The sequence below is a fragment of the Coturnix japonica genome, chromosome 11, assembly GCF_001577835.2.
Source record: "Coturnix japonica isolate 7356 chromosome 11, Coturnix japonica 2.1, whole genome shotgun sequence".
NCBI lineage: Eukaryota > Metazoa > Chordata > Aves > Galliformes > Phasianidae > Coturnix > Coturnix japonica.
In genome coordinates, this window is record NC_029526.1 from 10,112,843 (window position 1) to 10,137,880 (window position 25,038).

Genomic DNA, 25,038 nt, shown 5'->3' on the forward strand with positions numbered 1-25,038 from the left:
TCCGAATGTTTCCTAGCTTTTAACAGGTATGAATGCACCATTTCACCTATGCTTAAAAATATACATATATTTGCATTTTTAAGTGTTTTTTCTTCTTGTGACCGTGGCGTGGTGGTGGTGGTGTCTCATTTGTTCCTTGGGTTTTGTGCTGCTGCTGATGTTGCTACGTTTCTTGAAGGAACTGTAGACAAGATGCTTACACATGGTCATGTTTTACTTCTAATACTCTTATGTTATGCCAGCAATTAATCAAAACATTGGGTTTGTACTGCAATTGAAATAAACGTGGACATTGTGTTTTAAAAAAATACAAGCAACCAAACGAAAAAAACCCCATCACTTTACAACAACTTAATTTGTATATGCAAATGTCATGCTTGCAGGTGCAAACACTTGCATGTATAATTTGAATATACAGTAGTGGTATTTGCATATCTACTGGTGCAAAATCTTTGTTGGTCGGATAGCTACTTTTGTACTGGTTGATATCTGGAAGCATTTTTACAGGGTCCTTATGCCCTAGAGGATCCTAGAATAACGTGTGTATGTATGATTACATGTGTGATATTAGTTCATAGACAGAATAGATAAAGGCTGTGTTTGAAAATCTTTCACACTGTGTGTTTTCATTTCAGAAAAATGAAAAAAAAATATAGAAAGAAAACACTATTTCCAAGTTGTCTTCTGCTTTTATCTGGGAAGTGAAGACAAATAAGGAAAGAAAAAGAAGCTCTGAAATGAAAGAGGAGAGACACCAAAGCTGATAGGGTAGGTGGCCCTTGGTGAAATGGTCACAATCCCTTTTCATGATGTAAGCTGCTGATATTGCAGCTCCGTGGCATTTCCCATCAAATATGACAGGCTTTATAGCAGCTCTAAATTAGAGAATGGTGGAAAGTACAAATGGTTAGAAAGTGAGTGTAGTAGGCAATTGCTGCAGAGCTTGTTGTCACTTTTAGTGCTAGCGAAGCCTAAATAATATATTATTGTCTGTTTTGTTGACAGCACCTGCAAAAGCAAACTAAAAAAAAAAGCCTTCACTTCTTCTGTGACACTGTAGTATTATCTGTGTTAATTTCCCGTGTTTTGCTTCAAAGGATGGATATATGTAAACCTGTATCGTCTTTCATCTGCATGGTTATTGTTTACTGATTAGAGTTTGGGATTAAAATGAGTCAAAAAGCACCAGAGTGCTGCCTTGGCTCCTGTTACATCTATACCAAAAGTACATGAGTCCTTTGATCATTTCTGCTGATTACTAATTTTAGATCTGTTTTGCGTGTGTCAGTGAGAGAGAATCCTCAGCTGAAAGCATAGACCTTCCTCAGAGTCCAATAACATTATACCTTGTGAGGAGATGGTAAGTTAATTATTGTCTATACTAAATAGGTATTTTTTAAGGAGTTTTGATGCACAGTAACCTTATGGTTTATATTTGTCTTTTGTTGTGGAATGAAATTCTAAGGAAATTAAATAGCAGTTGGGAAGAAACATGTCATGGTACATTACGTATGGATTGGAGGGAGCGAGGCAGTGCTGACCCACTGGGAGCCAAGCAGAGGTTGGAGTAGTCATTGAGGAGAGTGTGCTGAGAGCAGCAGAGGATTTGCCATCCGTAGAACTGAAATACCAAGAGTCTGGAGGAGATTGCTTGGAACCTCTTTAAAATGAAATCCCCACAAAAACACACCATTTTCTGTACTTGTAATATTCAATCAGTTCCTTTGGGCACTGCAGTTCTAAAAGATTTATGCAGCTGATGTCCAAAATCAGTAGTTAATATGCCCCAGAGAGTGAGACTCAAATTTTTCGAAGTCCCCAGAAGTCTGTTGCATTTTAAAGAGCTTTTGACTTTCAATTGTCTTAGGATAATCCGATAAGACTTCCTGGACGCATCAACACTTTGCTATTGCTTGGCTTTAAATATAACCAAGTTTCTGTTTTAGTCCAAACTGAGAAAGGATTCTTTACATAATTTTATTTATTTCTTTCTTTTAGTATTACCATGTTTCTGTGCCAGCTGCAGCTTATTGACTGCATAAAATACAAAATCTGGTAAACTTTATGATCCTGTGTGAAGTCAGCGTGTCAGCTGCGTAAAATGAATGCGGCTGATCTATGTAGAGATTCAGAGAAGAAATCACCATGGGAGTACTAACAGAACTGTAAGAACAGAATTTGCCTTAAAACATCTTTCTATAATAGTAGAGAAAAGTCTAGAAAGTTTCTCATTATGGGGAGCATCATTATAATTCACTCGTTATGTGACAGTTGACTCAGAGGCTCCTGTCATGATCTTGCTGTGCTAGCTAAAGTTTCTGTGTCGCAGCACTCAGACACTTGGAGCAGTGGCTGCTAAGAAGTGACACAGTGCTTGCATATGCACGTCGGGTGTGCGTGGTATTTCTGCTGTCTGCATTCTCTGTGCTTGAAGTTCTGTGTGGTTGGATTCAATTCATTAATAGGTCACTCATCATTTATGGTCAAGTGTATCTGCAGGTCCCCAGGAGTTTACACTCAGGATGCGTAGCAGACATCAAAAATAAGCCAACTGGACAGTTTTGTTATTCATCTTTTCCTGTGTGTCTTCAGCTGAACAGAAATGATGAGTTGTACACAAAATAAAATGTCAGTTTTTATTTATGGTAGTCTCAAAGGTAAGAAGGCATCTCTGCCAGCATCTTGGTAGAACAGAGCCCTTATTTTTCAGAGATGAGAATGAATGCCTGGGGTAACGTGCAAGAGGAAAAGGAAGGACTGTGAGTAGCCCTCCTTCCCTTTGGGCAACAAGAGCTCCGCTAATGCTTGGTTCCCAGTGTTGTCAGTCTGGTGGAGAAGCCCCACCAATGACTTGAGTATGGCAAAACACAATAAGGTTAGAGAAGTACATGTAGATAGCATAAACTAATATAAGGCAGAAAGCTGATTACAAGCTCTGTTAATTTGTTGGATTCAAATCAAAATGTCTTAATAGATAGAAGACCTGCTGAGTTTAGTAGTATAAGATTATCTTGGAGATTATTTCCAGCAGTAATGTGGACAAGTTCTGTTATGTGAATGGACAGTTTGTCATTTCTCAGGAAATGACAAGTACTTCCAGAAGAGTTATGTTATCTATCTGCTTTGTCTGACAGAAGCAAGAACAGAAATGTGTATTTTGGTTGGTTGTTTCCTTTCAACTGCACGTGTGATGTACAAAAATCAAATCCAGAGTCATGTCAGCAAGTACAGTAACAGACTCATGCCACTTCAGTAGCATCAAGCTGTGGATCTTAATGTTACAGCAAAAGTTACATTACTGAAAAGACATAGACAAAATTGCTATTACCTAAATAGAGTGTGATCAATAGAATTTGGTATTTCAGCTTGCTAAAGGCACGTGTAGTTTTCAAATAAGGATTGTTTTTATTATGGAGAGCAAAAGGATTCCTGTGAACCCTTATTGTAATTTCTTGTCAACTTTCTCAAAGCTGATCAATTGTACACATTACTGCGAGCTTCTTTCTTTCTCCTTGACAATTATTTCTTTAGACCTTAGAAGACCCTTGGAAATACAGGTTAGATGACCTCTTCTGGCTCTCAGTCATGCTCAAGTTAATGTTTTTGTCAAAGAAATTCATTACTGTTACAGTTAAGTTCTGAACTTTTCAGCTTTTCTTTCATTCTTTTTTTTCTTTTTTTTTTTTTTTTTTTTTGGAATTAGGCAGCATTCGTTATCTCTTTGACTGCACTTGTAACTTCCTTTATATGCTCTGGCATTTTGCGTAATATCATAGGGTGCCCCAAGGTGCTTTAACCTCAAGGCTGCAATAAAAATCAAGTGATAGATGAAATGCCTCCCTAGGAGCATTTTGGGAAAAATGCTGGGCTATCAGGTCAGCAGTACATAAGGCCAATGGTTAAAATTCACAGCAAATGTAGCTTTAGTATCCCACTAAAAATATGTCATTTATTCTGGCTTACCCATGGCATCGTGCAGCGAGAGTTCCTGAAACTGTCCTAGATCCTTTAAAAATGCATATGGAGACATTCTGTCCCCCAGAGCAGGGATCCTGATGCGGAGCTGAGAGTTGTTCGGGGGAAAGCAAAGAACGGAAGGGAACTGTGATTCTTTCACAGCCAAGAAGGGCTCTGCTCAGTGAACTTTCATTTTTCCTTCGTAAGTTGGAACAAAAGATGAGTTGAGCTAACTGTAGCACAAGTATCTATTAATAAGAAGAGTCTGTATCAAAGCTTAAATGGTGCTTGTAAATGCTTTTCCAAGCTGCTTTGCTCATCAGATTAGTCTGGCCCCGGGTGTTTGCAAGAGTGCAAGCTGGTTACTGTGCGATCTGATGACTGGTGAACACAGTCATCAGAAGGGCTGATCGCTTCTCTCGTGCTACAGATAAGTTTGTAGTTGAAGTAGTGTGAGATCAGGAATGAATCCTATGTGTTCTGCTTGCACTGCATGGGCTGTAGAGAACTGGTCAAAGTCTGCAGATGTCTTTATGCTACAGCTGAAATCAGAAGAGTATATGGGGCTAAGAGCAATTATGATTGCTTCTTAGCAGAGATACCCTCAAGCTGCTGTCCTCTAATGGTACAGGACACAGCAGGTTTGTTTGATGCTCACCACCCCCGTTTCCTGGGGAAGAAGAGTAGAATTTACCTTTTTCAGCATTCTGTTGCTCTTAGAATGATGTATTTCTGACTGAGGTAAATGGCAATCAATGTTTAGAGATGTCTATTCTTTTTAATCCTTTCTTTTTCTTTGGCTGAACAAAGCTTTACAAAGCTCTGCAAAAAGGAAAATAGTCCAACCCCTAAAAACACTCAACCTTAATTAAAGATTTTTCTGTTTTAAAAATTAAGGTCATTTTTTATTATATTCTCCTTTTTATCTTGAAGATATCTTGAAGCAAAATAAGCATTGATGCAAAAATTGGTGCTGCCTTTGTTGCATGTCCTCAAAATAACATTGGGAGGCAAAACATTTGTAAGTGCTTCAATAGCTGTTTGTCACTTGTTAAAGAATGGGCACCAAAAATGTAGAAGAACTTTACTTTTGAGTCTTGGGAAAGCTTAAGAATGTGTTGTTATTCATTTCAATCTAAAGAACCGATTTCACTGGTGATGAAAGCAGCTTTCTCATATGCAAGGAACAAATGTTTACTATGGGGATGCAATGTTTCGGCCAATCCTTTGAGGTAGGATTATACGCTTTCTTAAAATAATAGTTTCTCTTTCGTTCTGTGTTTGTGTCGCATAGTTCTGTAGGTGGATATAAGCTGTGTTTTTAAAACTGAAAGGTTATTTTATTCAAAGAGACTCACTGAGTCACAATATCAACTGACTTCTGTTTTATTAATTCTCAAATACGTTTGGGTAGTATCTTGCTGGAATTCCTGTATTTATATACTTTTGTTCTGTGCTTATATATATGATTATGGATGTATTCCCATATATGTATAAATCACTTTTAGTTTTAGGCTGTCATCCAACAAAAGCATCCTGAAGGCTAAAGAATTCAAAGTAGCTCTTCATTACTCGCAGAGAAGCATTTGTCTCTTGCATATCTGAATGCTGAAGGTTTCATTACCAGTATGAGGATTTACTCCTTTAGATATTCTTAAAAAAGGAAAATAACATAAAGAGGAAAAAAGAACAAACGCAAAAACAACAAAAAATCCAATATAGAATACTTTTGTATTTCTTAGTTTGGTATTGTTGGTGTACTGTGAAATAACATGTCATATTAGCTTGTTTTTTTCTTCTGATTTCTTCACTCTAAGGTAGGACAAAATATGTTAGAACCTGAACTGTCCTTTCCTATAAACAGTAGTGTTCATGAATCCAAAGTATGTTAAAAAGTGGTGCAGTAGTTCATTTTGAATTCTCAGGGGATAGTTCACAGAGACTGGTTTTCTGCATTACTATCCAAACATCGCAAACTGCGATTCAGATTTTGCTTTCAGGGTCTTGCCTTTACAAAATAGCCTGTCCTGTGGACAGTCAATCAATTCCGTGTGCTGTAATTGTGTTAAGACAGCATTGCAGAAATCTGTTTACAGCTATCCGTCCATCGATCCAGAAACAAAGCAAGAACTGAAAAACAAGAACAACTGTCAAAGCCTAAATGCTTCCTTGCTGATTCTTATAATACATGGTTAAGATCCTGAGGTACTGGTAGCAATTATAAATTTGACACCTGCAAATTCCTACCAGGCAGTAATACCTGAAATGACAGTGTTAATTTCTACTCTCACAATATGAACGCACCTTGAGATTTTGTATATCTACATATGGCATTATGCTATGAGAAGAGATTTCTCAGAAATCTGTAGCCCTTATTGTACTTTAAGCTACATTATTTACTGAATTTTGCCTGTGCTGAACAGCATGAGAATTATGAGAGCTGGAGAAGAATATGCCACAGACCCTTATGAAATCAGCGAGAAGGTGCTGAATTAGCTCATCAAGGTGCTTGTGATTTAGCATGCACATTACAATTCTCCTTAGTCTTTATAGTGAAAGTAATGTATCACAGATGATTCCCGTGGAGGAGTCTGTCATTGTCAGGTGCTGGGGAAAATGAGAAATATGCAGAATGGAAGTGGAAATCTGCGTAATGTGCTTGAAACCATGAGTTTTTAATGTTTTCTTTATTACTTGATAATGTTGGGATGATCAATAGAATCTGCGCCACAGAGGCCCTGAGACCCGATGTAACCAGGAAAGGGTCAGTAATTTCCAGGACAGTGCAAACAAATGCTTTGATGCAATTTTGTCTGTTCCTAACTTCCTCACAGGGAGTGTGGGCCAGTGCTGAACTATGCTCTCAGGTGGCAGCGATGGGGCTTGAGGGAACAGCATGGAACTGTGGACCAGGTGGGGTTAGGTGCTGCCTCAAACCGTAGTGGGTATGGAACAGGGAACAACACCAAGCTGCTGTAGGGTTTGGGTTTTGGGTGGTCCAGTGTGAAAGTGTGAGTTAGACTACAGAATCCTTGTGGGCCCCTTCCAACATTAGGTATTCTGTGATTCTATGAAGGCTATTTTTTGATGTATACTTTGTCACTGGAAGCTCAGTCTGAAGAGAGATGTGCCATCAGTAATGAGGTCTGTTAGTCCTTTTTAGTGTACCTGTTTTCCCTGTTCCCTGTGCATTACATGACTTCCAAAAGTATCTGAAGAAAGAAACCTGCCAAACCTCCTCTTTCACATTTGTTATTCCTCAGCTTTTCCTACCTGGGATCATTAAGTTTGTAGCCCCAGTGCCTTCTTATGGCTGTGATTTTGCAAGATGGAGACCTCAAATCTTTGTAAAATCCTTGTATTCATTTACCCTTTGACAACATAGCTTTATATTTTTAATTCAGTAAAAATTGAAGCCCAGGATTACACTTCCTTGAAGAAAGCATTTGAAACCTTAAGTGAGTGTATATTAAAGGCACTGAAAACATAATCAACGCTTTCTGTATGGAATAGTTGTGGATTATATTTCACTTCTAAATTGAATTTTGGAATTAAGGGTGCTGCTGTTGCAAGTGAAAGATAGCTGAATTTCTGCTTTTGCTTTTCTAAACAGAATGTTTTCATGATATGTCTGGGCCCATTTGTATAAATGGCCCCAGACGTATCACAGTCTTATAAAAGTGCTGTTGGTTTTGAGCCTTGTCAGGTTTGTGCCTCCTGATCTTCACTTCAAAGAAATTGCGAGAACATGTCACTTTATCACTTTGAGGAATTAATTTGTCATCCAGGATTTTTTAATCTCTGAGAACATAACCATTTCTGAATTGTTTGTTTTATGACTCTACCGTGGAAGAGAGATGTTACCTGCTTTGATGTGCCTGTTGCTCTCACCGCAGGGGAAAAAAACATGCAAGAAACTCAGACACTTAGAGAGCCTGAGGGGTCTGAGCGCAGGGCTTGGTAGAGCTTCATGGTGTCCAGAGGTGTGAGTGCATTTCAGCCCATCACGGTGGCACATCTGATGCCGTGTGATAATGGAGCCACCTGGGCCATGTACTGCTGGACTTCCCACTGGAATTACCTGGGGCTCTGGTGTGGCGTGGGTGTTCAGTTGTTATTTGGGTCATGCTCTGAGGTAAAAACAAATGGTGCATCTTCTGTCATGCATAATGTGTCTGTTTCTCCAGAGGTAACGTTAGAGATATTTCTGACAAGAGAAATCATATATTATTAAATAACACTTTGAGTCGTTTGATTTCAGCAGATCACTCTGATCTCTGCTTTCTTCTTTCTGCTTGGAGAGACTTCACATTTGGCAGCTTAACTTCTATAAATACTGGACTTATTTTGTAGGGAAATGATTTAAGAATCGTTGTGGACTTCACGGTCCATCTGATATCAGAAAGTCCAGTGGAAAAATTGCTGGTGTTTTTTCCTTTGGACCAAGTCTGGGGTTTTTTGATGTAAGCTGGGTAATTGCTGTTTGCTCAGTACAACCCATTCTCCTATCTCTTTGCAGCTTAATCCAAAAGAAAAAGCTTTGATTTCTCCATATTCTTCCTTGCACCAGCTTCATCTCGACACATAGTCGACCAGTGCATTGAGCATCTATGTTTATAGAGATGTTTTTAGTTAGCTGAAGCTGCTCGGGAGCTCCTGTATTTTTAGAGTGACAAAAATCCTAGCCATTTCTGCTTTTATCTTTACATGTGTGTATAGGTACGTGCAAATACAAATAGAAGAACATGCTTGATAACTTATTTATGAAGCTTGCAATGTTTAGCTCATCAATACCATGCTGCAGTGGTTTAGGTTTTTGTCAAAACAGAAAACTTAAAAGGGAAAAATCACTTTGGTCACAGGTGTGCTAATGAAGTAGTAAAAGCTTTAAACTGAAGCTGATGGAGGTCAGAAGGATAAATCAAATTGGTAGGAATGACATTGAGATGGACAAAAACCAAACATGGCAAAGTATAGGTTTTTATAGTGCTTCCTATCCCCTGGAGGGGTGGATAGGAAGAAGACAAATGCAAAAACCATACAGAATACCATACAGGAAGTTTTAAACTGCATAGAGAAAAAGTTCTTGCATCTCCTGCTCGCTGAGTTGTGCTGCCCATCAGGCTGGCCAGTGTCCATCTTTCAGCATCCAGTTCTGGGTGTTTATTTTTTGAGAGCCGGAAGTGTTTGCTTTTTGTGTTGGGCAGTCTGTTGGGCTTTTCTTTTTCTTCCCACTGGGTCAATATATGATATCTGATAGTCTAAAGCTCCTCTGAGCTTCCTGTGCAGCACAGATCATCTTTTAGCTGAGCAGGGAAGTTATTGGGATAACTGCTGGGGCCTTCTGGTAATGCACTGCATTTGTAGACAGGCTTTGGTTGTGTGAGTGCAAAGCTAGGTGCTGTGACCTGTGCCTGGCAGGCTTCTAGGAAATTCCTTACTATGTTGGAAAAAGAGCCTTCGGATTCTGGGACAGCAGTTAGTAAAGAGTGCACTCACTTGTGCACAGATTCAAACATTCTGGTGTATAGTTGTAAGCTTATGGTTATGTGTATGTAAGCTTATGACTACATGTGTATGTAGGGACATCACTGTGTATAAATGTGTATGTATAGGTTTGCACTGTGCAAGCATAATTACCAAATGAAATAAATTACTGTTTAAGATGCCCCTAATGTGGCAGAAAACAGAATATTTGAGGCAGCCGTGATATCAGACGTTCCTTCATGTAGGGTCCTTTTGTTATCTTTCTATTTGCTGACTCTCTTAGCAAAGGCTTAAATCAGTGGATGTGTACATGAAAAAAAGTCTTTATGAACAGCCAGTTGATTTTGTCTGGATTGAATTTTTGATACGCTGTGGTCATCGTTTATTGAAAATCAAGAGTCAGTAATAGTGGCTTCACATCAGTACAGCCAAATCAATGCTTAAAACTGAGGTTAGAAGCCTTTAAATTTAAATTTGTATGCAAATTGTAGCTGCCAGCTTCTCAGTTTGATTGGTTCCAAAGACAGCCCTTTGTAAGGAACTGAAAATGCCAGGAGGCATCAGTCCTGTAACTGTACTGCTGCACCATCTGAAGTGTAGTGACCTTGGATGTTTTGCTGGGCCTTAGCATTGTACTGCTAGAATTAATTTGGCTATTAATATTTGATTGAGTTTTTGCCTCTGACTAGACAAAACTCGATCTTTACTGCTCACTAGAAGAACAGGTGACATCTAATTTAGTAGTGTAAGAAGTGCACCTTATAATAATTTGTTGGGCTTCTTATAGAAAAATACCAAGCAAATAAATATAAATTGTTTTAAAATGTGCTGCTTGTTGCAGGAAAGAGAACAAGCTTTGTTTTTCATGACGGCCCCAGTGAAGCAAAACAACTAATTTTAGAAATGTCTGCCTTTGAGCTATTATTTATCCAATTAAAAAAAAATCTAACTTATTGTACCTAAAATCATTATCAAGTTTTAGGGAAATAATTTCTAGATTAGGTTATTTTAGTACTGGTGAAATATTCCATTATTGATACTAGTAAAATTGCTGGAAAGAATTCTATTGATTTTAAGCAAATCAAGTGCTCTGCAAGCTAATTTGCAGCAGCGTGGTAAGGAATATCAAACCTTTGGCTCCCCAGAAGTTAAATGTAATCCAAACCTCATAGTAACCTGCCTGAAGCAAACATATATAGGGATATTTAATTGTGCTCACATGGACCAGGCTTGTTAATGTCAGTCATACCGCTCTTGTAGTGGTAGAGGTACCTGTAAGGACTGGTGCTCTATGTTCTAAGTGAATATCAGTAGTCTTAACTCAGGTCACCTTGTTACTAAGAGAGTTGTTCACTACCATAGCAAGAATGTGATGCTCTCCATACACAGCATTTTAGTTGTTGGTAACACAGAAGTCTTAGGTAAGTAAGTAATGAGCAGAATTGTTGGGTTAGCAGTGTTTAAGGTCTTGCCATTCTTAACAGTGATTGCTTTGAGTATAGTTCAAATCTATCTCAAACTATGCACTTCAAACACAGTTGCTGGAAGAGCCTTTAAAAACAATGATTCTCCAGAGCAGTGAAATATGGAATATCTCAAGTATGAAATACACATCTCTTAACCTTGCTTGTAAACTCAATAAGTGCATTTCCACATGCAGGCCGGTTTACAAAATGAAAGGAGATTACTTGTATGCCAGTGTTTACATGAGCATCTCCTTGTGAAAGTGAGGTCACTGTGTAAGGTGGCTGCACTGTGGTCTGTTCAAATCTACGGCTTTCTGCACATGGCAGAAGAGGAGATCAGACTCTGAGCTCAGTCATAGGAGCTAGAAAAGAGAATCAATAAGAACAGCAGAAAGCAAAGTGTGACGTGTGAGGATATATTAATTTTCCTTTCATGTACTTGATTTGCTCATAATATGAAATAATTGAGAAGCAAATTAATAGCAAATTGCTACAGCTGACTTATGAACTATCCCTGACAGAAGAAGGCTGAGAATGATGGCACTTCAAGATAAAGCCTGCTTTGGACTGATGGAGGGGTCAGGGTCATTCACCTGAAGTCAATGGCAGATCTTCCTCCAGACTGTCCCTGTGCAGTGGGGCTGAATTTCATCCATTAGCCTTACTTGTATTCTCACAGTGCAGAGAATTCTCACAGTGGTGTGCTTTAATGAAATTATATTCTGAAAGCATAGGAGACAGGCATTAGAAATTTACAGATCGGATTGTTTGGAAGTATAGCTCAAACTTCTGTAGTTTTCAGCACCATCTCTACTGATTACTACTGCTTATCTACTATACTTTTGTTTCAAAACCCTACCTTGTTATTACTGATGAAGCATTTTGGTGAATCAACTCCATAGGAGAAAAACACAAATGGTTTGACGTGTACAACATACCTAGTTACATTAGTACTGAATTCTGAATAAAGGCCCATTCTTGTATCAAACTCGTTACTTGAACAAGGGGCGTTGTGTGCCCGGGTGTTCTGCATAGTAAATCTCAGTGAACACTTCAAAACACAGCAAGGTGTGGCCCTTATCTACGTAATCTTGAATAGAACACACACACCCTGCCAGCACTGGGCCTTGCTCAGATTTGTGTGCAACTGAATTAACATCCCAAGGTAAACACTAATGTTGCGTTGACGTGCTTGTCATTTGTTTCTTCCCTTTTTCTTTCAACTCCAGCTGCTTGGATGTGTGTCATGGTGTTTGTCTGACAGTGCAGGGAAGCTTCTGGGTTTGTGCAGGCACTGTGTGCCTTCTGTTCTTTGCATGGTGACCCTGAAGTAAAATAGTGTGGTCAAGTCTAAGCTTCTTGCACAAGGAGTGGAAGGAAAGGGTGCTGCTGCTCAGCTCCTGACATCAGAGCAGCTTTTCCTCCACTGAGATGTTGAAGAGCACTTTGACAAAGCTTTGGAATTCCAAGGTCTCTTGTGAGCTGTACAGGGCTCCTTACAAAACATATCTTGAGAGTGATGCGTTCTGCCAGCGATGGGAGTAGCCAGCGTGGAAAGTGCTGTGGTAGGGGACTTGTGTTCAGTCTTCTGTCTCTGTCTGGACCATGAGAACTGAGTGCTTTGATCAATACTGATTTAGGGTTGTTTTGTTTTGTTTCCTTACTAAGAGAAACTTATGTTAAGATGCAAGAAGAGTCTTCCCCCTACTTTTTCAAGTCTACTTTCTGCCAGCCTGTACCCACGTTAGGCTCTGTTCTCTTTACTGTTGGTTGCTGCTTGCATCTTGAGTGGGAAGAGCTGTGTCCCTAGATCCTGGGTGGTTGTGTTTGGCCAAACACACTGGTGTGCTGTCTGCAGTGCCTCCCACTGTAACTGCCTGGGGATTTCAAGAATGATAGCTATCGCAATGCCTTTGTTGCCTGTTCCCCCTGTTTCTTTCTTAATAGCAAAGTAAAAGAAATGTATCACACATTGGGAAAGGCTGTTAATGAGCTCCAGCAAAGTGCCTGGGTAACGGTTGTATCTGGCTCTGAGAGATGAAGAAACTTGAAACCAGGATTAGTGATGTTGCCTGCAGTGGGAACAGGATCCTCTCTTGATATATAGCACTGAAAGGAATGGTTCCAATTAGTGGCAGGAAAGCTTTGGTATTGCTGAGTGGATCCCTTTCCTTTTTATGTTTGGATTTTCAAAATTAAACTTTGCTTTCTGAGTATATGTTGCGTACATGGAAGAGCTGATGTTTTCATTCTCTGAGTGCTTGCTCAAATTGCATGAATACTTAGACACAAACACTCCAGTGTCTGCAAAGGGCTGGAGAACAGAAGTGCAGACTTTCAGCTTGTATGACACTTCTGAAATGCTAGTTTGGGGTCTGAGATAGAGATAGACAGAACTGGCTAAGAAGTCATTCACAAGCCACAGGCACTCCATTGAAGGAAGAGGAATAGACTTGGCAGACAAAACAAACAATGCAGGGTGTGCTGTAAAGCCCAGGACTTTGCTTTTATTTTTCAACTCAGCTGGAAAACTACTGAGCGATTTATAGCCAGACAGATTCACAACTGTCACATCCCTGCCTCTTGGTGCTACAGGCAATACCTGAAGCAGCCTTTTCCACTAACCTGCTTTAACCAAATTTTGTCTGCTGTTGGCTTTCAGAACATTGCACTGATGCTGTACAAATGTGGAAGTTCCTTGGGAATAATAGATATATATTTAGTTATTATTAACGATTGGCAGAATATATTTATGAGTGTTGGGAAATTTCCCCTTCACACACACCTCAGACAGGTGTCCTCAAATGCCGGGTTTTATTGCTACTCCTGACAGAAAGAAGTGTTCTTCCAAGAGGCTCTGCCAAGTTCTGTGTCCAGTGAAATTGGAGGCATCCCCTGTCTCAAAATGGCCTGTTTCCTGAAACAAATCCATCTCCTCTGCCTAAGTTTTCTGCTGAAGAAGCATCTGCTCAGGGCACAGGCAATGGTGTGTTACATTTCTTGTGCTCCACGGGCCATTGAGCAGCAACCATTGCACAAAGGATTCAATGTCTGAATTACCGTTTCTCAAGTTCAGGAAGGATAAAGTTCTTTTGCAATATCTTAGGTAAAGTGCAGTGCATCAGAGCTTGTTACGCTGATGGTCCTTTACTCTGACATTTTGATTTAGTTTAAAATTCTGTTTAAACTCTACCTCTAGATAGTGATGCTTAAATTTTTTATTGGCAGTCTGTTTAGAAGTAGTCGACCCTGTTTGTTTTCCTGCTGCGGATTGGCTGACAAAAAGACAAAAGTAAACAGTAGCTTGGAAACAGTCTTTGAAACTTTTAATAAACTGGGGATCTGTCAGAGGAATTAGTTCACTATGAGACTTCAGCTCTGGTAATTTTACAACTACCCTGTTCTTAAGGGTAAGCTATCTGGCAGAAAACATCAGCATTCAATGTCCTGTGATTAGGTAACCTCCTTTTGGACTGAAAAAAATAAATCCCATTAACACGTTACATTCCCATAAACGTCACTATAATTTTTACAGAGTTAAAAATCAAGGTATCTTACAAATTTTGAAGCTAGTTTTGATAACTTCTGCAGCTGACAGTTATCAAGGAATCATCTGTACTGAGGTGATCGTTAAAATATGAGTTGGTGTTGCTACCTAAGGTTGACTAGCGGAATCTATTTATTTAGGTCAATTTCGTGGTGATAAGGAATGACAGAAGGGTTTAACCTGCTCCTTTCTAAATTGCAAAGACTGTAATTTTCTCTCAAGACATGGGTTGTGTGATCAGATATCTGAGTAGTTTTGTCAGTTGTCCAAAACACTTGAAACTGAAGAAAGGAAGCATTCAGTCTGATGTGGAGACAATCTTATGGATACAGTATAAAATGACAATTGCTACCATAGAGAAGAAAGGATTACCTGTTAGGAGAAATTGTTCTGATCTTCAAAACTTTGTATCTTGGTTATCTGAAGAATTATTAGCTTGAAATTCTTTTTGGTTAAGTAGAATTTCATTCTTTAATCTGCTGTCACATTTATGCTAATGAAAAGTTTAATTTTCAAAGCTACAAAATGAAAACCTGCTTAAAGCAGAAATCTATCCTGAGCTACTCTGTGTTATCCTGTAGGCTGGGACTTGCTAAAACAAATACCCAGAATGGAGCAACCCTTTTTGACAGGCACATTTGCTAGGCACCAGGGCAGTTCTTTGAGAAATTTCCTCTATATTAAGTTCAGCTGTTCACACTGCAGGGAGATTTCATTATTCATTTACCTCTTTTGGGAACAAAGGTGCAGATCTAAAAATCCTTACTCTGAAAGATGCTGAACTCCCTCAAATGTCTTTGCTTATTATGTAGCACCAGATCAGCCCACCAGTTTTAACACAGAGGACCAAATACATCCCACACGCAAGTCTTTCAAATTCAGAGAAGCTAAGCTGAGGGTGAACTTGGCTATCAACAACTTTTTAGATCTGAATATCATGGTCATTGCTTAGATCCTTTCGTCCTTGATGTAGATGTCTCATATCTCACAAAGGAGCAGGGCTATTTAAGTATTCTGGGAGCAAGCAGTGCCCACGAGAGCAGCAAAAGATCTTCCCCTTTAAATGGGTGGAGGGCCAAAGAGTTCCAAATATAAAGAGGGAAAGGAGGCAAAAAACCTGCTGTGGAATAGGGTATGTGGCAAAACTCAAAGAAATATCTGAGGATGAAAAGCAGGCAAATCTCAAAAATGGCTGCCGCTAAAAAATCTGGGGAAATTATTTTTAATAACAAAGTGAAAAATGGAGCAGTAATGCAAAATCCCATTGCTCTGCCCAGTTATTGTGGCCCAATTTCTGGTTAGAAGGATTGTCAGTTCATACCACTCAGACCTTTCATTTTTTCTTCTTTACTTTGTCCCTTCTCCTCCTAAGATATTTTAAAGTACAAGGAATTTATTTTATTACTTAAGCACAAATGCAATTTAAAAAAAAAAAAAAAAGTAAGAATCAAGGTAATTTTTGTCCTTTCTCTCATTATGAAATTATTATTCCTGGGGCTTTTTAGGAATAGGAGCCAAAACTCCACTGTCAGTGCTTCATACTAATCCATCGTGATGTTGGGGAGGGAGGGAGCAAGTAGCAGTGGTGAACATATTCCAGATTGAATACAAAGAGATATAAATGCAACCATGAAACCACTTTATAAGGACATATCTGATAAGGCCTTTGGAAGAGAGCGAGCATTTCTCTTTATAAGACTGTAACCTTAATCTACAGAGGAAATTCCTTAGATTTTTTTCTTAAAATTCAAATGTGAATCCATTAAGGCTCCGCAGTTAGAGGTCACATTTTACCTGTTTTTTTTTCCAGAAAAGTGCAAAGCTGTCTCCCAGTCAAAGAGAAATTGGAACGGCTGCTGGCATGTTGAAGTGTTGCACTGGAAGAGGCATTCTGCAGGCATAGCCAAGGTGGCAAGAACATGGTACGTCAAGGAACTTACTTCTTCTGGATATGCCATAAAGCAGGTTTGGGTGATTGTTGTTTAAGTATGTTATTTTCCTGTGATGAAGGCATCTGTAGCCTATTTTAAGTGCTTCGTTCAGTCTGCCAGGCCTCCAGGGCACTGGCGGGAATGTTTCTTTGAGCAAAAGCTTTCCTACAGCTGGTAGCTCCTTGAAGGTGAACCTTATTCTCGAGTCTGTGAGGAAAGGCTGTAAATTATTTGGCTTCTTGCGTAAGTATTGGCTGCAGCATCCTTGGATCATACAGACAGCTGCCCAAATCATGACCCCTTCTGTTATTTCAGGTTAGTTACTAGATTTACACTCCTTTAAAGTAAACATCCTTCTTTTTAGAGCTGGCATATAAAGCACGAGGGCAAGTTAGACATCACTGAATTGACTGCAGTTTCAGTGACCAGCTTGTTGTATCCCAAGTTAACCAGCCTGGTCATTTGAAGAGACTAAATTACCTTGCCTAATAATGCATCTTAAACACAGTTAGAATTAAACACCAGAAAGGCATCAAATTGCTCGAGTCCATTTCAGTTACTACTGAGTGAGTCATTTGGATTGTTTATAAAAGTCTCTAGAATTGCCTCATCTTTCAAAAGGACATTTATGGAGTGGTTTGATGTATTTGGAAGGGCATACCTTCCCAAGTTCTTCCAAAGAAACCATCACTCTCTGAACAGTCTTAGCATCTACCAGAATAATTGAAATAAAAAGGAAACGGCATTAGAATCCTCTAAAGCCTGTAGTGAATAATGAAAAGGCAGTAGCACTGATATTATAACCAGATGTGTACAGTACAGAAACTATTTTTCTGGCCAGCAAAGCCTTGCATTAGAAGAAAGAATGCTGAACTGAACCATGCTCTTGACCTCGGAATAAATATGCGCCCAGTGCTCTTTCTCCAGACAACATTCTTTTCCAACCGCATCAGGAAAAGTTCCCCAAAGTATTTACTTCTGATTTCTGTTTCTGCTGACTACAGCTCTGTCACACTTTACACACAAAACATATGTTAGGACAATTGAGGTTTTATTATGGAAGCCCCTATGGTGTTGGATTATAGATTGTTGTTGGTTTTTTGTTTTTTTTTTTTTTTTTTTAATTGTTAATCTCTGCAGACAGAAATAGGATATTTTTTAACGTGTTATGTTGAGAGGTGAGTTGTGCAGCCTGTACAGTTTGTGTTGTCTTGTGATAGTCTGTAATGCATTGCGTTTGTGGAATGAGCACATTACACTGTGAAGTGTAGGGAGAATAGTATTTTGACTGTGTAAATCGTGTAACGTATAAAGCCTGTGGTGTATTTACACATACCTTGTGGCAAAGTCAGTAATTTTCTCTATTTAAGCATCCACTGCAGTGAAAGAACCCAAGGAACTGAGATGCCCAGATCCAAAGAATTCCAGGGCAGGTTAAATGCCTGCTTTGTTGATGAATTTAAAACAGCCCCCAAATGGTAAACCTGAACTTACCAAACTGCATAAAATCCAGCTCCCCTATGTCAATGGGAACTAACTAGTCACTTTGCATAACAGGGACATCCTGACTTTCCAGACTTCTTTATCTTGCTCTTTATATTGAAAAGTACTATTTAATCTTGAGAAGATGCTTTTGACATGCACGATGTTCCTAGTAGAGTATCTGGATATGAAATAGATGTTAGTGAGTGAACATACTTTATTCTTTTGCCAAGGCTGTGGAGAGGATTCGATGAAAAGTACTTCATGAGGGTAACACCATTAGGCTTCTTTTCCTCTGTGAAAGAGCCTTCATGTTGCAGGCATTGCACTTATGTGGCATTTTAAAAATCTAATCTTTAATTAGCATTTGTCTGTCTGTTTTCTCTTCCCCGGCTCTCTGAAACACAGGCAGTATTTTGGAGTTTCTTTGTGTGCGACTCATTCAGCACATTTTTCATTCAGCATGTTCTTTAGCTTGATGATTTTTGAAAACAAGTAAATGCAGAGTTGCCTCTGGGAGGAGATGAACTCTCAGCACATTCTGCTCGATCAGCCTGATGTGATTGTCACTCTGACTGACATCAGACAGCCTGCATCTCATCAACAAAGAGTTTTCCTCCTCTTCTCAACGTTCGTTTGATTTCCAGTGAAGTACACTGAGAGAACCAAAACGCTGTGTTTACTGGCTCTGCTCATGCATGCTGTCTTTTTCTCTCTTGGGAACTTAGAGAAGGAGAAGAAGCAGACTGGTGTCTGGCCTGTTCTAACTTTGTACTTCAGCTGAGGAAGCCCAGGCAGACTTGGGGCAGTCTTTTTGGGATGTCAGCACCAGCCCACTTGCACTGTGGATTGCTTTAATTTCTGCCAGATGGCAGAATTTTCTTTCAGTCTGAGCTTGCCTTGAATGTAAATCATCAGTCTAGAGGCAGCAAGCTCACACATCGAATATATTGAGCAAACAATTTTAAAGACATGTTTTCTAGTAACTTGTTCTCTTATTTGATATCATAATGGCTACTTATGGCTGCATAAGCCTTAAGGATGCAGTATATCATCACTATTAGTATGGAGAAAAAGGTTACCGTCTCAGACTTGGGATTTAAGATAGAAGGGGCAGAGAACAGGAGCTAGAAGGTAACTGGCTTGGCAGGATTATACTTGTTTGTGTCTAAATTCTAAAATGGGAATCTGATTTTAACTGGGCTAACTTTAAACGTACTTGACTGGGCACTAATCACAGCAAAAGAGCCTTGGCAAAGAAAACCCGAAGATTTTCAGGTAGGTTTTGCAGTCTGTGCTGACCTTCATTACCGCTGGTGAGAGACTCCCTGCAGCTCATGGGCTGGCCAGCTTAAAGCAAGCTTGTGGGGTATCCTGCCAGTCAGAGTAATGCAGGGTGGAATATCTTAGCAAATGATCTGTGGAAATCATGCGGTGTAGCTATTGGAAGCAGACCACCTTCTTGATTGTTCTGTATGTATTCTCGCACCTTTCCATTCTAGCACGGGTGTCTGTTGTATGTGCTTATACTTTCTTCAGTGTTTTTCAGTCTGAGAGAATTTTCATCCACCACTTTCAAAGCCTGTTGATTACACTGCCAAAATGAAGGGCTTGGAGCACAGAATAGGGAAGTGACTTACTGCAGCCTTCTTAATAACTTTTAACAGCTCACAGGTCCCCTAAATCCCAAGCCAGAGCTCTGTCTGGTAGGCTACTCTGCATTTTGAGATTTTATACAGATATTGCAAGTATATATTAAAAAGCCTGCACCAGAACACAGGATTAAAAGGCGATACACGAAGTACAATATCCTCCAAGTATTTGAAGGGAGGGAAGCAGTTGGAGGGTAACAGTCTGTTCCCTGGCAACTTCTGACATTTGTGTTAATTCTCTGTTGGAATGAAAAATAAGCCTTTTGAACTCTTCATGTAAATTGAACTGTTGAAAAACCTGTTTTCAGATTTAAACCAGAGCATGAGAGCATCTGGGTTCCTGGAGTACTGTGCCATTTGTCCTGGATCAGATGGTTGAAATGTGGCCCTGGCACATGGGGGATGCTGGTCCAGGTTTCTGTTTTATTTAATTATCACAAGATTTGAATAAGTTTTTAGAGTGTACTCTGATTTGATTACAGCCAAAAGATGGTCTGCATTGTAGCTACTAGAGTGTCAAGGTTTGTTAGGAGGTCATACTGTGTTTAATATTTTTGGCCCTTGTGTTTCCTGCTTTCATCTTTTTTTGACATCCTTTTTTCATCTAAGAATTAGAAAGCTGCATAATCTTTGTTCCTGTTTTTCCTATCCTCAAAAAATAAAGCTCCTAATCCCAGTAACTTGGACCTCGATCTAGTTAGGCATTCATAACTAAGTATATATGAATTCCTATTCAGAACTGGAAGGAATTAAATCCATTCACAGTCTTAAGGTAAAGTATGAGTTAAGTACTCTGTTGAATTGAAGTGCAAAATGGTTGATGCCATGGGTGAAGGCTGCCATATTGTAGGTTATGTCCCTCAAGAGAAGAATAAGAAGGATTTTCTTCTCTTTGTTTTTTCCTCCTCCATTCATTTTCAGTGCTCCACAACCTTTCCAGTCTGCAGGCTTTGACTGTACTGCACTCACACTTCCTGCTGTCAGAACTGGCCGAGCTATTGTGTGATGTTTAGTTAAGTTGCAAGATGGCTCAGTTTTGTTTTCAAAGAGCACATACCTGGGTGAGACAGAATAGCACGTATTGATTTTTGGGCTGTTGGTAAAAAAGATTTCTTCGTCTTGAGTACATGAAAGCAGAAATGAGGCATTGTGTGAAGTTAAAAGCAGAATGCATTCTTTCCGAAATCAGAAACTGCTGATCCTTCCAGATGGTATGCCAAGAAAGTTTTATTAGTCTTCCATAGGCTTTTCACTTTTTCCAGATCCCTGCAAAATGGAGAGGCTGCTCCCTCTGATTTTGTTGCCAAGTTTGAATATGAATCTACAGTTTATCCAGACTGCACGGTCTTTAACAGTTGATTTACATTGCCTGGTTTCCTTTTGTCCTGTATGTTGGATTTAGTGCCTGTTGAGGTGGGGTTGGGATTTGCTGGAGGAAAGGCATTTGTTTCAAATTTGACTTCTAGGCGTTGTTTCTTTTAGGAGCAGCAGGTAGGAGGAACTGACCCTGTTAGGTGACATCTGTGGGGGGTGGGGGGTGGGGAAGAAAGATTAAAAAAAAGCTTTCGCTTTAAATTTGATCTGCTTGAGTGCTATTTTAGATCATTTTTGATTGTCACTTTTTGTGCCAGGTGACAGCTGTCTTAAGAGAACGACTCAATTTTCTTCTTTATTATGCGCAGGTCCTTTCCCAAGAGTATGTATTTATCTATTAGAGATAAGATAACAGATCTCAAGTTGAAAAAGGTTATGTGACAGTAATTGAAGCAATATGTTGGCCTAGCTTACTTGACTATGAGTTTTTAGCTGCGTATTGTTTTAGAAGCGACTTGACAGAAGGAGTAGAAATTGGAGCTGTTTATTGATTTGGTTCTTTCCTCCTTAGGTTTAAGGAATAGAGCATTAGTGGAAGAAGTAGTATTACTTCTGGCCTTGCATTTGCATATCAAAAGATGACATTTTAGAACAGAATCTTTAGAACGTGCTGGTGGTTTTAATTCTCTTTGCCATATGTGAAATCAGAAGAATGCACAGCACTATGTTACATTAACTACTGGGGAAAAGTGGTTTGTCTAATGCACCTTTGGAAATGTTTTGGTTTGAAGTTGATTTGGTTGTTTAGTACCCAGCGCTGGAAACGGTACCTTCAACTCGATTGTGATTTTTTAAATTTTTTTTATTTTTATTTATCCCATAAAATATTTAAGATTAATTTTTGTTGTGGCATTAGGGAAGGTGGTTTCCCCTGACACCTCTATAAAAATCAATATATCTTTCCTAAAATTTCTTCTGACTTGTAATGTGAATTTTTGCATTTGTCAGTTCAGACAATTGCAGGGAAGAACAGGCTCAGAACAGCAGAGAAATGAATCCAAGACAGCTGCAAAAATTCTTTTACTTAATTTTCAATTTTCTGTCTTCATTTCAGAAAACTGTATATTTCAGTTTTGTCCTTGTGCTGTGTGGAACCCAAACTATTTCAGACAGAAATAAACAAGAGAGTTCAGCTTTAGCATCTTGTACAAAAAGGCCTTTTCCAAATTCAAGTTCCATGACGTAGTGTTCTATTTTTATTATACTTTAGAAGTACAGTAGACCATCTGCAGTATATTAGGACCCTGTTATGCTATTGTACTGTAGGGACATAGAAGAAAGTGAGAGCCTGGATTCCTGAGACCAGCAGTTGAAGTATCAATACCAAACCAAAGCACTTGCAGAAGGAAGGCAGAGAATAATGTAGTGACTTATATCAAGGTGGGGAAATCAATCCCACAAAAAGAGAAAAAGGAAAATCTTCTCAAAGGGATGGAAGGAGATTTGTATTAAGTCTTGCTTTACCTGCCATTCACATCCTTAAAAAAAAAAAAAAATCAGCTTTTTATGGATTCTTAAAATTATAAGCTCAGTGTAAGGTAGATGGGATGTTATTACGTCCTTCATCTTCTTAATCAGTGCTGGATCCCTCATGTGCCCAATCTGTGTGGCATGTACGCATCAAATAGGTACTGTACATTCCGACTTGAGCTTTGGTGTGCTATTTTCAGGCAGATGACATTCTTCCAGGAGGTGTGATGTCAGATGTGCGGCAGCTCCGGGTATGATGTCATGCTGAGCACACTGCAGCAGCCAGCACAGAATGTGCTTGCGACCTGACAGGCTGTTAGATGGTGGCTCCCACGCTCTCTTACACTTGCAAGTTCTGAATTTTCTTTTTGTGCAACCATATGAGAATTCTTGCTATGAGTTAAAGGAAAAGGCAGTCTTCTCAACTAATAAAAATCAAAAGAACCTCACATCATTAGAAAGATAGGGGAAGGAGGCTTTTTTCAGAGGGGTGGCTGTGTTCATAAATACAGATCTGCTTTCCTATGGAAAGTAAATGTGTAAAAACTGACCGCTCCTTTGTTCTCTTTCCACCTTTCAGAATTGTTATGTCATTGCAGCATTTCCTCCTCTTCTTTCAACTTTTCTTTACAGGGCTGGGTTGTAGAAAATGATGTTTCTTGTCTGGTCTCATTGCAGTTGGCTCTGTACGGTTGCTCTATTCTTTGTGAATAAGAAGTTCCAAGGCTTTCTTGTTTCATGACTGAGATACGGAAGTTCACTTCATAGGAGAGCTAATTGCTCTGTATTTTGCATGCCTGAAAAGCAAACCAAACCCCCCACATTAGCAGCTCTCTCCCTTCCCTGTTTCTTTTCCTTCCTTCTTTCTCCTCAGTTTCTTTGGTGACCATTCCCTGATGTTTGATGTTCCCTTGGCTTGGCTTACTTTCAACATCAGAAAAGCCTTGTTTTTCCTGCACTGCCTCCAGTAGCTGAGCTCCCTCTCAAATTGAGAAGTGACCTTTAGCAGCAGCGGTGGCATTTTGATCTTCAGGGAAGCCTCCTTGGCCCCATAACCCAAGGTTTGATCCTATCATTCAGAGACACCATCAGAGGGGATGGATAGAGCGTGAAACTGAGAGAAGTTCAGCATGTCACAGTGCATTAAGCAGTTCTCTGAGAGTGATAGGATGAGCTCAATTTGTTCTGCTAGCAGATAAATAACTTTCTCAGTGTAATTAATAACCCTAGTGGTTTGTTCCAGGAAAAAAAAAAAAAAAGGTGGGGGGTGGGGAGAGGGGAAAAGGGAGGGAATAATAATAGGATTGAGTAATCAAAAATATTGATTAATGAATGAGTCCCCTTGAAAAGGTATACAGAAGTTTTAGCACAAAATGTTAGTCCTTCTGGGCATGGTTCCAATACAGACTGTAGTGATGATTGAACAATAGGATTATTATACAAAGTCATTGTTTCGAGAGTGGGAAAAAAATTAGTCCCTTTTTTTCTTTAGTAATTCATTCATCAAATAAAAATACATTTTTGAACAGTGGTATTGCATCCAACATTCTTTTTGCAGCTGGGCTCAGCACTTGCACAGAACTCCCATTGGCAACAGTAGTGTTTCTGTGATGTAAATTAAGAGAATTTCTTCCTTAGAAGTAAAATCCTGGGGTCTTTACTTGCTTGCTATGCAACTAAAAGCACTGATGACTTCAGGAAAAGTACCTACAGTCCCCACCTCCCTCATGCTTGAGTACATTTACTTTGCAAAATGGAAACCTGGGACCGGGAGGTGAGGAAGGAAGAGATTAATTTCCTTGGAGTTTAAAATAATTCTAATAAAAATTCTATAAGATGTAACTCATTGGCCTAATAGCTTCTCTAACAAATAATGCTTTAGGGAACAATAAATTGTGTAATGATAGTTCTGCTCAGATTGACTAAATCATTATGTGTTGCAAAATGTCAGCCACTGAGGAAATCATATCTAAGCATGCTGCAAGCTGGCAATCTTGTAAAAAGTCTTACATTGTAGGAGGAAAACTGAGATAAAAACATTTCAAAGATGCTAGAAGGAAGAGGCTAACAACTGTCTCTTTTTTACATTTTCAAATTTACCTGCTTTCCTCAGGAGAGCATAAAGACATCATCAATCAAAACAAAGCTTTCACAGATCCTCCTGTGATTAATCTAATTATTTTGGAGAGATCAAATGCATTTGCTGTTGATATAAACAACAGTTTGATTGAAGTATCAAAGGTAAATCAATAGGCCTAGAATGTGGATCAAAACATTATAAGCTAGGGAGCTTAGAATCAATATTTTCATGAAGAGAGTCAAACAACTGGTACTGCTGTGCTTAAACTCATTGAATAAATATTCTGTTTTCAGAAGTCAGTTGTCACAAAATCAAAATCTTTGTATCTGAGATATTTGCCTTTTCTGCAGATGAGCTTTTCAAAATATGAAAATAAACTTTTTGAAGACAGAATGCTGTAATGAAGCCACGCAGGTGGAAAACAATCTGTGATATTTGGAAATTGCTCCTGACACTTGAAAACCTTTAATCATTAGAGAGCAGCAGCTCAGCTAATCCCCGTCGCATCCCCTTCCTGCATCCCTGCCCCGGGAGCTCTGTGTTAGTAGAAGGCTCCCTCTTGTTTCCCGTTGGTCCCTCCTGCAGTTTGGAT

The 25,038-nt window shown here is 39.2% G+C and overlaps 1 long non-coding RNA gene across 1 annotated transcript in view; it reads left to right on the forward strand.

Moving 5' to 3' along the window:
- The window catches only part of LOC107319230, a 125,216-nt gene that overhangs the window by 55,246 nt on the left and 44,932 nt on the right, over window positions 1-25,038 (forward strand). The window contains exon 2 of the long non-coding RNA XR_001557694.2: window positions 16,268-16,379. This is a non-coding gene — a long non-coding RNA (uncharacterized LOC107319230). The remainder of the gene's footprint in view (window positions 1-16,267; window positions 16,380-25,038) is intronic.